Genomic DNA, 13,157 nt, shown 5'->3' with positions numbered 1-13,157 from the left:
GCAGTACTAATGCTATTATATAGCACCAGCGCACAAATGTCAAATTTTAAAGCCTTATATTAGCATTTCTAATGCTATTAAAAGGCTTCAGCTGGCTGTCATTGTCCGCCATGGTTTTAAAACCGTTTCTTATATTTCCTTTCGGTATAAAATAATAAAATGTTCTGTTTAAAACCGCAATTGTCTCTCTTCTAAAGCATTGTAATGAATATCCTTAATGGGTTTTCGTTCTGACAAGATATGACAATTTTATGAAAATTACCTTTAGTAAGTCTCCAACTGAGGTACCTTACCTCGTCCTTCACGGTAAGTGCGCTGCGTTTGGTCCCAGGACTATATTTCATATGTTCAATTGAAATGAAATATGCCGAATATAATCTTCAAGAAGAGTTGCATAACAAATAAACCCACAGCATTACAATAGCATTATATTGGCTTTTTATTTGCTCTATAATGGCATTAAATGCACTTGTAAAGCTTACATGCTTTAAAGATCCTTGAAGCATGTACGCGTTATATCAGCTTTATATAAGCATATAGAGCAAGCGATAATGCTATATGTCGGCTGTGCAGTTATGCATTATTGATGCTAATATAGTTTTATTGCATTGTTAATGCTGTAATGGAGTTTCAATGCAACATTAGTGCAAATGTATAGCCAATATAGTGCAATGGCTTAATGCTTATGGTTACTTGGGTTATGATCAATTTCCCTTCAGTAACGCCCGCATAACGCTTTCATTTGTGGAAATATTTGATTTTGTTTTGTGAACTTCGAACTAGTTCACAACTTTATGAACATTATTCATAAAACCAAAGGTTGACTCATGATTTTTTTCATAGTTATAGGAACAATAGTCACAACATCGAAATATTCTGGCTATTTTTTTCGTGAACTATTTCACGAAATTCGGAATTTTATTCATGAACCCATTCAATTCTCGTGAACTAATTCATGATTCCTAGTATATTAGTCCGAATCCAATATCCGTGCTCGTGAAATGGTTCACAAAATCATCAAATATTATTCATGCATTCGTGAACTGGTTCATGATTCCTAATATATTAGTTACGATTCAATATCCGTGCTCGTGAAATAGTTCACGACATCATGAAATATTATTCATGTTTTCGTAAACCGGTTCATGATACCTAGTATAATAGTCACAACTTATCATTCGTTTTCGTGAAAAAGTTCACGAAATCATAAAATATTCATGTGTTCGTGAACTGGTTCATGATTCTTAGTACATGATTTACGAACTATCTAGTATTTACTTGCGTGCTTGTGATATTTAGAAGATATCCCTAATCATTTACAATTTCATGCAACATGATAATTAAATTTTTACGTGAACTCTATCACAAAAGTTGGAGTATTATTCGTGCAATCATTTTTGTTCCATACACTTTTTAATGAAATACCCAGTTGCTAGCGACCAGTAATAGGTACGAACACTAGATATAAAAAAATATTAAAACCTATAACATCGTTATTCATTTGATAAGGTTCATTGTGATGTCCGGACAGAAAACGAAAACTGCACTGAGAACCTCAAATAGTGTGCGTGATATAATTCACAAAACCAGATATCACGAATGAGTCTTATTTTAATGATCCAGTTCATATTGTCACATTATTCCGAGTAAAAAAACCAGTAGTAACCAAAAAATAATAGATCACGATAAGGCGAAGGGAACTTACGAATCCAATGATAAAACTGCTGATATCATGAACATTAGTTACATTACTCTTTGAAAGCAGGCTCTAAAACAAATTATCATGATAACATGAACAGAAATTACAAAAATCGTGACTAAGATGCTGAAATCATGAACACAAATCACACAACTAGTGACAAAAATATCTAAAATAGTGAACAAGATCCTGAAATCATGAACATGAATTGCTCTATTCATGACTAAAATATCACGATGACATAAACAAAAGTTACAAAAATCGCTACTAAGATCCTGAAATCATGAGCACAAATTACACAACTCGTGACAAAAATATTTAAAATCGTGACAAAGATCATGAACTCGTGAACATGAATCACTCTATTTATGACTAAAATATCACGATAACGTGGATGAAAATTACGAACATCGCGACTAAGATCTTGAAATCATTAACTTTAATCCCGCTAACGTCATGAGAATGCACAAGAATAGCGAATAACCTCTTGAAATCATGATCAACGTTTGACTGTCGACTGTGTATTCCCAAATCATGAACAAGAATCACAATAAAAAGTAAACAACAACAGTAACCCACCCAAACATTCTAATGTAACGCCATGTATATATTCGGGGCGAGCTTGTTTTTAGAAAATACAAATAGTTTCATGAATACGAGGTTTATTATTCATAATTTCAGGAACTTTGTCACGGTTTTCGTAAATCGTCCAGTTCATGAAATCGTGACCTTTTGTTCATGAATTTATGAACCGATTTTTTTCGTGTGACCATCGTTGATTCGAATGAAACTTTGAAGTTGTGTTCGGTTTATGAATCTCCATGATTTTCTTTGACAATTGCAATATTTTGATACAAAAGCAATTTTTCAAAAGGGCGAAGACATTTCTATGTGCATAACCTTCAATTTTTTGTTCGATTTCTGTATTTTATACAGCAAAACTTTCTAAGAACGAGTTACAGGGAATGAATACTTCTGTACAAAAAAATGCACTGAAAAAAGTGTAATTTTTCACAAAAACAAAAATTTATTTTTAAATTTGAAGTGCAAAAAAACATTTTTGCTATTTTTTTATATTTTGTCCACCAAAACCTAAAGAGAAAAAAAATATTTTAAATGTGATTGTATGATAGAGAACAATAACTTTATACATGTTTTTAAATTTCATACTAATTGACATACAATTTTTTTTACAGAATATAATTCTAAGTATCATTTTAAATCAAAATGCATTTAACAAAAATCTACCAAAATGCGATAGTTTTCGAGATATTTGGAATTTTGTTCCAACAGAAATAGTTAATTCGACTGGTTATGTCCTTTTAAAAAGTTATTTGCCTTACCCCATCATAAAATATAGAAAATCTAATGCTTATCGTTTCAAAGAGGCAAAAGAAATTTTTTCAGTGTATTTGGATCATGGAGAAGCTTTCAATAAAAAAGTTTTTCTTACAACAACTTTTGACATATTTTCATAATTATTACTATTTGCAGTCCAAAATACATTTTTTTGAATATGATTCTTAACGCAATTTTAAATAAAAATGCTAACAACAAAAAAAATCTGTAATGTAGATATAGCAGTTCTCGAGATATTTTAAATTTTGTCTTAAAAACACAATTCTTTTGTTATATTACTACCTTTTCAGAAGTTATTCGCGTATCTCCATCAACATCAATCGGTTTTTCAAAAGGTGCATAGCATTTCCTGTAACTTTCTTTTTGACATCAAGGCGATATTGTAAACCATTTGAAAGCTATACGAAAACAATCAAAATTCTATTCAATTAAAGGATCTGATGATTAAACTAAATAGTTTGATCATACGATCATGCTTTTTTCATGTAGCTTTCAAATGGGTTACAATATCGCCTTGAATTCAAAGGAGAAGTTACAGGAAATGTTATGGACCATTTGAAAAACCTATTGTTGTTGATGGACAAACGCGAAATGGTCTCAATGAAATAAAATAATTGTGAAGTTAAAACAAAATTTGAAACATTTCTAGAACTTTTGTTAACGAGTTTCGGCTAAGCAGTCAATAAAAACAGCAAAAACAACGTATTGCTTCAATGTCCGACGGTTTCGGTGATATATTTCACCTTTTTCAAGGAATCTATAATTATAATATCAGTATATTCGTTACATATGTTTCCGTTTGTCTGTGAAATTTTTTTTTTTTTTTTTACTTACAGAAGCTGTGCGTTTTGTTGTTGTGTGTGTCTGTGTATCTAACATTGGTTGTCTAGTGTGTATGATTTCTAATGGCGTCCAGTAGTAGCTATTTCCGAGAATTAATGTCAATAATTATAATGGTAAAAAAAAAATCTGCGTGTTACTTACTGCATCTGTGTCACAAACTTTTTGCACGTCACTGTAATAAAGCTATCTCGCTAGTCTGATGTAAAGCTTTAGCACTTCTATCTTTTACCTACTAGTTCAGAGCTGTTCCGTTTTGGTTTTGTCTTTTCCCTTTTTTTTGTGTATTACTTGGTTTGACAGGTTTGGCTAGGCGGGTGTGTGCGTGTGTGGTGTCATCATGCTATAATGCTAGCTGTCAAACTTACTGTGTATGTTTTGGTTCTTGAGTGTGTGTATTATGCCAGCATAAATTGCGTTTAAACCTTCTGTGTCTGTTCGTTTGTTGATGCTGTTATCGGTGGTCATGATGTGGCAAACTTCTATGAACGGCAGTGCATGTTTTTTGTGGTGACGGTCTATAATTTTCGTGTTTTTTAAATCAAACCTGTGGTCCTGTGTGATGCTGTGGTGTAGTAATGCAGTTTTTTCCTGTAGGGCTGCAATTTCTGGGTCGGTGGCGGTTAATCCTTGTTGTTTATATTTGTCAAGTGCGTTGTAGTGAGTCTGATGTCCGCTGATTCTGGTTTTTAATTTATTGGTCGTCATGCCCACATAACATGCTGGACAATTGGAACATGGTATGCTGTAGATAACATTGTTTTTGTGTTGCATGGGTACGGGATCTTTCAGTTTCGTAAATATGTGTCCAACTGTGTTTGTATTATGATGTGCTAGTCGTATGTTCTTGTAGTCGTTTTTCAGGTGCTTGTCGATTTTATTCGACAGATATGGAATGTATGCTATCGATCGGTAGGTATATTGCAGCTTCTCGTCAGTTTGCGGTGGGGTGGGTGGGTTACGGTTGGTATGTTGATGCATCCGGTTGATTAGCCTTTTTCTGAGCGATTTTGGGTAGCTGTTCAAGCTCAGTTGTTTATCAATTATATGCGCTTTTTGATCGTCATTTAGATTAGTGGATAGGGTGTTCACTCTTTGGATAAAGTTTTGAACCATGTTCATCTTTTGGTGTAGCGGGTGTAGTGAGTGGTAGTTTAGGAACCTGCCGCTGGCAATTGGTTTCATGTACCACTCCGTTTTCACCGTTTGGTTTTCTTGTCGGATCAACAGCATATCCAGGAAGGGTAATTTGTTGTCTATTTCAGTTTCATGAGTGAATTGAATATGGTCATTGTAGCTGTTGAATGTTTGTAGAACGTGGTTGAGTTGGTGTGTAGGAATAGCCATCAGTAAGTCGTCAACATATTTTTTGATGAAAGCTGGTGTGAAGTTAAGTAGGCGGGTTGCTGTGTCTAGTAGTGTTTCCATGACAAGGTCTGCTAGAGCTGGTGATAGGGGGTTTCCCATTGCTGTACCAAATGTTTGTTGATAGTATTGGCCATCGTATTTGCAGTAGCTGGAGTCTATGCAAAAACTCTACTATTTCCAAAAACAGGTCTAGGTGTATATTTGTATTTGGTTGAATCTCATTCCATCTTGATATGATGTCGTGTATCACCAGCGACTTTGGGATTGATGTAAAGAGTGAGGTGACATCCAGCGAGACAAGTATATATCCTGGTGGTAGTGTTACCGTGTTTATGAAATTGCAAAACGAGAACGAGTCTTTTATGTTGTACGGACTGTTGAGTGAGTGTTGTATAATGTTTCCTATGAGTTTGGACAGCTGATATGAAGGAGCTGTCATGCTCGATACAACTGGTCTGAGTGGGAGTCCAGATTTGTGGGCCTTTGGTTGACCGTATATCCTTGGGCATAATGCGTTGTATGTCGTTAGTTGTGATGCTGCATATTTGTCAATCAGGTTTAAGTTCAGGAGACGTTTCGCGAAGTTGTTGTTGATTTGTTGATAGCGAGACGTGGGGTCTCTTGGTATGGGACGGTATATTTTTTGGTCGCCGAGTAGAGCTAGCATTTTGTGTTTATAGTCATCTGCTGAAATGAGAACTGTTTTGTTCCCTTTGTCTGACTGTGTAATGTAAACATCTGGATTGTCACGGATAAAGGTTTTGGTGACCTTGATCGACTTTTCGCAGAATTTTGTCAGCTCATCTTTACAGGTGTGGTGTTGGTTGTAGTGGATATAGTTGAGGGTTGAATTGGTTATTGCACATCTTGTTCTATCTTGTACTGTCGTATCTGGGTTGGTTTTTAATATGTTTTCTACGTCGGCTAATAGATGGAAGAATGGGATTTCCTGAATTTTTGTGGCAGGAAGCGCAAATTTTGGACCAAGGCTAAGTAGTGTTTCCATTTCGGGCGGCATGTGTTTGTTTGTTCCGTTATGTATTGCTTTTTGATTATAGACTGGGTTGGTACTGTTTGATGCTTGTGCTGTCCTAAAGATGATCCTGTTAAATTTCCGTTTTGTGTTGTTGGTTCTGTCCCGGAGGTGTTTGCTATGGTAATTGGATTGACTAGTGAAGAACGATGTTGCGATATCTTCGGGAATATTCGAATCTCGAATACGTGTTGCTATTGCAGCTTGTTGATTTCTTAGTGCTTTTAGTTTGTTGAATGTGTTTTGAATTTCAATATTGAGAATGGTTTTCTTAAATTTTGTAATGCATTTGTGTAGCTTTTGTAAGTGCGGTCCATTCTCTTCCAGTAGTGTGTAAGTGAAACGGAAATTAGTTGTAATATGCGCTGGAAAAATGCCTCTTTTGCGACAGCGTATAAGGAAAGATTTCCTACTTATCATGCTTCCCATTTTAGAGATTGTGTTTGGGTAGTCTTTTAGCATGATTCTTGCGTTTTCACCAAACATCAGCCCTACGTTTTGATAGAAATGGACGTTAGAAAAATTGGCCATTTTCTTAATACGTGTGGGTGTTTAACGACTGTGAAGATTTGTTTTGTTAACGAGTTTCGGCTAAGCAGTCAATAAAAACAGCAAAAACAACGTATTGCTTCAATGTCCGACGGTTTCGGTGATATATTTCACCTTTTTCAAGGAATCTATAATTATAATATCAGTATATTCGTTACATATGTTTCCGTTTGTCTGTGATTTTTTTTTTTTTTTTTTTTTTTTTTACTTACAGAAGCTGTGCGTTTTGTTGTTGTGTGTGTCTGTGTATCTAACATTGGTTGTCTAGTGTGTATGATTTCTAATGGCGTCCAGTAGTAGCTATTTCCGAGAATTAATGTCAATAATTATAATGGTAAAAAAAAATCTGCGTGTTACTTACTGCATCTGTGTCACAAACTTTTTGCACGTCACTGTAATAAAGCTATCTCGCTAGTCTGATGTAAAGCTTTAGCACTTCTATCTTTTACCTACTAGTTCAGAGCTGTTCCGTTTTGGTTTTGTCTTTTCCCTTTTTTTTGTGTATTACTTGGTTTGACAGGTTTGGCTAGGCGGGTGTGTGCGTGTGTGGTGTCATCATGCTATAATGCTAGCTGTCAAACTTACTGTGTATGTTTTGGTTCTTGAGTGTGTGTATTATGCCAGCATAAATTGCGTTTAAACCTTCTGTGTCTGTTCGTTTGTTGATGCTGTTATCGGTGGTCATGATGTGGCAAACTTCTATGAACGGCAGTGCATGTTTTTTGTGGTGACGGTCTATAATTTTCGTGTTTTTTAAATCAAACCTGTGGTCCTGTGTGATGCTGTGGTGTAGTAATGCAGTTTTTTCCTGTAGGGCTGCAATTTCTCATTTCAGCAGATGACTATAAACACAAAATGCTAGCTCTACTCGGCGACCAAAAAATATACCGTCCCATACCAAGAGACCCCACGTCTCGCTATCAACAAATCAACAACAACTTCGCGAAACGTCTCCTGAACTTAAACCTGATTGACAAATATGCAGCATCACAACTAACGACATACAACGCATTATGCCCAAGGATATACGGTCAACCAAAGGCCCACAAATCTGGACTCCCACTCAGACCAGTTGTATCGAGCATGACAGCTCCTTCATATCAGCTGTCCAAACTCATAGGAAACATTATACAACACTCACTCAACAGTCCGTACAACATAAAAGACTCGTTCTCGTTTTGCAATTTCATAAACACGGTAACACTACCACCAGGATATATACTTGTCTCGCTGGATGTCACCTCACTCTTTACATCAATCCCAAAGTCGCTGGTGATACACGACATCATATCAAGATGGAATGAGATTCAACCAAATACAAATATACACCTAGACCTGTTTTTGGAAATAGTAGAGTTTTGCATAGACTCCAGCTACTGCAAATACGATGGCCAATACTATCAACAAACATTTGGTACAGCAATGGGAAACCCCCTATCACCAGCTCTAGCAGACCTTGTCATGGAAACACTACTAGACACAGCAACCCGCCTACTTAACTTCACACTAGCTTTCATCAAAAAATATGTTGACGACTTACTGATGGCTATTCCTACACACCAACTCAACCACGTTCTACAAACATTCAACAGCTACAATGACCATATTCAATTCACTCATGAAACTGAAATAGACAACAAATTACCCTTCCTGGATATGCTGTTGATCCGACAAGAAAACCAAACGGTGAAAACGGAGTGGTACATGAAACCAATTGCCAGCGGCAGGTTCCTAAACTACCACTCACTACACCCGCTACACCAAAAGATGAACATGGTTCAAAACTTTATCCAAAGAGTGAACACCCTATCCACTAATCTAAATGACGATCAAAAAGCGCATATAATTGATAAACAACTGAGCTTGAACAGCTACCCAAAATCGCTCAGAAAAAGGCTAATCAACCGGATGCATCAACATACCAACCGTAACCCACCCACCCCACCGCAAACTGACGAGAAGCTGCAATATACCTACCGATCGATAGCATACATTCCATATCTGTCGAATAAAATCGACAAGCACCTGAAAAACGACTACAAGAACATACGACTAGCACATCATAATACAAACACAGTTGGACACATATTTACGAAACTGAAAGATCCCGTACCCATGCAACACAAAAACAATGTTATCTACAGCATACCATGTTCCAATTGTCCAGCATGTTATGTGGGCATGACGACGAATAAATTAAAAACCAGAATCAGCGGACATCAGACTCACTACAACGCACTTGACAAATATAAACAACAAGGATTAACCGCCACCGACCCAGAAATTGCAGCCCTACAGGAAAAAACTGCATTACTACACCACAGCATCACACAGGACCACAGGTTTGATTTAAAAAACACGAAAATTATAGACCGTCACCACAAAAAACATGCACTGCCGTTCATAGAAGTTTGCCACATCATGACCACCGATAACAGCATCAACAAACGAACAGACACAGAAGGTTTAAACGCAATTTATGCTGGCATAATACACACACTCAAGAACCAAAACATACACAGTAAGTTTGACAGCTAGCATTATAGCATGATGACACCACACACGCACACACCCGCCTAGCCAAACCTGTCAAACCAAGTAGTACACAAAAAAAAGGGAAAAGACAAAACCAAAACGGAACAGCTCTGAACTAGTAGGTAAAAGATAGAAGTGCTAAAGCTTTACATCAGACTAGCGAGATAGCTTTATTACAGTGACGTGCAAAAAGTTTGTGACACAGATGCAGTAAGTAACACGCAGATTTTTTTTACCATTATAATTATTGACATTAATTCTCGGAAATAGCTACTACTGGACGCCATTAGAAATCATACACACTAGACAACCAATGTTAGATACACAGACACACACAACAACAAAACGCACAGCTTCTGTAAGTAAAAAAAAAAAAAAAAAAAAATTTCACAGACAAACGGAAACATATGTAACGAATATACTGATATTATAATTATAGATTCCTTGAAAAAGGTGAAATATATCACCGAAACCGTCGGACATTGAAGCAATACGTTGTTTTTGCTGTTTTTATTGACTGCTTAGCCGAAACTCGTTAACAAAACAAATCTTCACAGTCGTTAAACACCCACACATTTCTAGAACTACTACATTTCAGAAAAATTTTGTTATGAGCATTTTGATTTAAAATGGTGTTTAGAATCATATTCAAAAAGAAAATTGTATTTTTGAATGCAAATAGTATGAATCATGGAAATATGTCAAAAGTTGTAGCTAGGAATTTTTTTTGAAAGCTTATCCATGATCCAAATACACTGAAAAGGTTTCTTTTACGTCTTTAAAACGATAAGCATTAGATTTTTGACATTTAATGATGGGGTAACGCAAATATCTATTAAAAAGGCGTAATCACACGAATTAGCTGTTTTTGTTGGAACAAAATACCAAATACCTCGAAAACTATCGCATTTTGGAAGATTTTTATTAAATGCATTATAATTTAAAACGACATTTAGAATTATATTCTGAAATAAAATTACAGTTGCATATGTCAATTAGCATGAAATTTAAAAAACATGAATAAAGTTATTGTTAGAAAAACTTTTTTGGCGATAAGATTTTCAACATACAATCACGTTCAAAATATTTCTTTTCTCTTTAAGTTTTCGATGACAATAATAAAAAATAGAAAAAATTAGTTTTATTTGCAATTAAAATTTTTAGCGCAATTTTTTTGTTTTTGTGGAAAATGACACAACATTTTTTTCAGTGTATGTTTTTTTCGTACAGAAATGTTCATTCTCTGTAACTCATTCTTAGAAAGTTTTGCTGTATAAAATACAGTAATCGAACTAAACATTTTTGAAATTATGGCACGTAGAAATGTCTACGCCCTTTTAAAAAATTCCTCTTGAGTCGAAAAAATCTTTCTAATTGTGAAAAATGTTCAGTCTTCCATGTCGGTGAAACGGATAAAGTTTCGAAGGAATCGAAGATGGTTGGTCACGATTTTAAATATTTTCGGATGGATCTTGATGTGGCCAACAAGATTTCTATGGGCCGTCAGTAACCTAGAACTACAAATGCAAGATGTTTGGCTCCTATTTTAGGGAAAAAAATCCTCTTTGCATTCATAGCGCTGTCGGTTTGAATGGGAGTTTTCTCTGTGACCACATTCCACAACCCGTAACACCGCAACCGGAAGTCGGATCAAAATAAAATTTAATAACAGTTTTTGGGGACGGAAGACTGTTCATTGGGGACTAAGTTTGATCAAATCGGTCCGGTAATGACTGAGAAATTGATGTAACTGTTATTTTGAATTTGAATACTTCCGTTGCGGCTTTTGGAACCGTCGATGATTGCCAATGTGGCCAAAGAGGCTTTGAATGACTGTTAGTGACCTAGAACTACAAATCCACGCAGTTGTGGTCACATATTGGAAAAATTTTCGCCTTTTGGAAAAAATTTACATCCATCGCCGAATAGGTTGAAATCGGGATTTACTGTGTGTTCGTACTCATCACCCTGTAATTCTGAAACCGGATGTCGGCTCAATTAGAAATTCAATAGCAGCATTGTAACTTTTCAATTCAAAATTCAATTGGAACGTAGTAACTTTCATTTGAGAGCAAGTGGCCAATGCGGTCAAAGCGACTTCGATGGGTCTTTAGTGATCTAGACACGCGAATCCAAGTAATGTTGCACACATTTTAATATGTATTGCATCGTTTGGACATTATGATGGTACCAGTTTATAAGGGAATTTGCTGTGTGATCGTACTCTTCAACCCGTAACTCTGGGACCGGAAGTCGGATCAATTAAAAAAAACAATAGCAACCGATAGGAAGGTTGTACCTTTCATTTGAGACTAAGTATTTGCAAATCGGTCCAGCCATCTCTGAGAAAAATTGGTGAGATTGTTTGACACATGCATACATACATACATACATACACACACACATATACACACATACACACGCACACACTTTTACTCTTCGTCGAAGCAGGAAAGATCCACCGTCGGGGACTATTCCGAGTAGTCTGTAGCGCATCGCCGGCTTGAATCGTCGGGGCACCAGTGAACCGGTCGCAATCCTCCACCCGGAATCGCTGGACTGACCTCGGCATTCTGCCGGACTGCATCGAAAGAAGAACAACGCGTCCGTCAACGGTTGCGGGAGACATTCTTTCGTCTAGGAACTCTCCGCCGAGGTAGGCTAGCTCCACCGTCGGGGACTACGCCGAGTAGCACCGAACATAACAAACCACCAGTATAGGGTCGTCGGGGCACCAGTGTACCGGAAGCCACCCTTCAACCGGAATCGCTCGATCGACCACGGCATCCAACTGGTCAACGTAGGGAGGAGGGCATGTAGAATATCATGCCGTGCAGGACTGTTATGGCGGTTATGAGACCAGCGAAATCTAGCGCGAACAGCTAGACCTGGAATCATATGAAGTGCATTAGCAATTAGGAATCCGGGGGATCAGGCAAATGTCGGACTACTTGGAGGAGTTTAGAGGAGTAGTGTTCAGAATTATCTTCTCTGTTCAAAGTCCCTCGCTCTAACACACGATGGACGAAATTGGTAGTATGGTCGAATGTTTGCTGGGTCGGCATAAAAGCTTTACCACCAAGTAGAAAAACACACTTTTACCGATCTCGAACAACTGAGTCGAATGGTATAAGAGATTCGGCTCTGCGGGCCGCGGTTAGAAAGTCGAAATTCCGACCGATTGCATAACCTTTCTATATGAGAAAGGCAAAACAATATCCAGTTGTGCACCACAATTAATAATGTACTAACTATTATTTGTGATACACAACTACAATAAATCAATCGAAGACATCTTAGACTTCATAAACTTTTGCTTGGAAGATGTCATCACATAACTCAATTCAAATCAATCAGACACTGGCGGTCATTCTGAACCATTTCTTATAACTAGATATTCTGCTTGGTATCCATAGACTTGTGGTAAGGGTAACCTATAGATAACCTAGACTGGGTGGAACAGAAGATAAGTTACTGCTGGTCCGGTAAACCATATTCCGAAATGCTCGAATTTAATGCAGATATGATTCTATGTCAGAAGAATAGGTTTGCTGTTATGATTACTAATGGGGTTTTTCATTGAAAAAGCCCGGGGCGGTGGATTGCACTGGTGTTGCATTTTCTAGCAGTAGAGCAAGCCACTAGACGCGTTTCATTCCCACTTTTGCTAGAAAGTGCAAAACCAGTGCAATCTACTGCCCCGATATAAGAATCAGAACAAAATTCCGAAAATGGGTTTGATACAGTGTAGAACCGGTTTCAAATCCCAATGAA

At 36.9% G+C, this 13,157-nt stretch overlaps 1 protein-coding gene across 1 annotated transcript in view; it reads right to left on the bottom strand.

Annotated features, from left to right (window-relative positions):
* Positions 1-13,157, bottom strand: part of LOC131692818 (solute carrier family 22 member 13) — a 1,403,565-nt gene that overhangs the window by 429,867 nt on the left and 960,541 nt on the right. The window lies entirely within an intron of this gene.

Source organism: Topomyia yanbarensis, chromosome 3 (genome assembly GCF_030247195.1).
Source record: "Topomyia yanbarensis strain Yona2022 chromosome 3, ASM3024719v1, whole genome shotgun sequence".
NCBI lineage: Eukaryota > Metazoa > Arthropoda > Insecta > Diptera > Culicidae > Topomyia > Topomyia yanbarensis.
The sequence above is the reverse complement of the archived record's forward strand: the minus strand, read 5'-3'. Positions and strand labels throughout refer to the sequence as shown.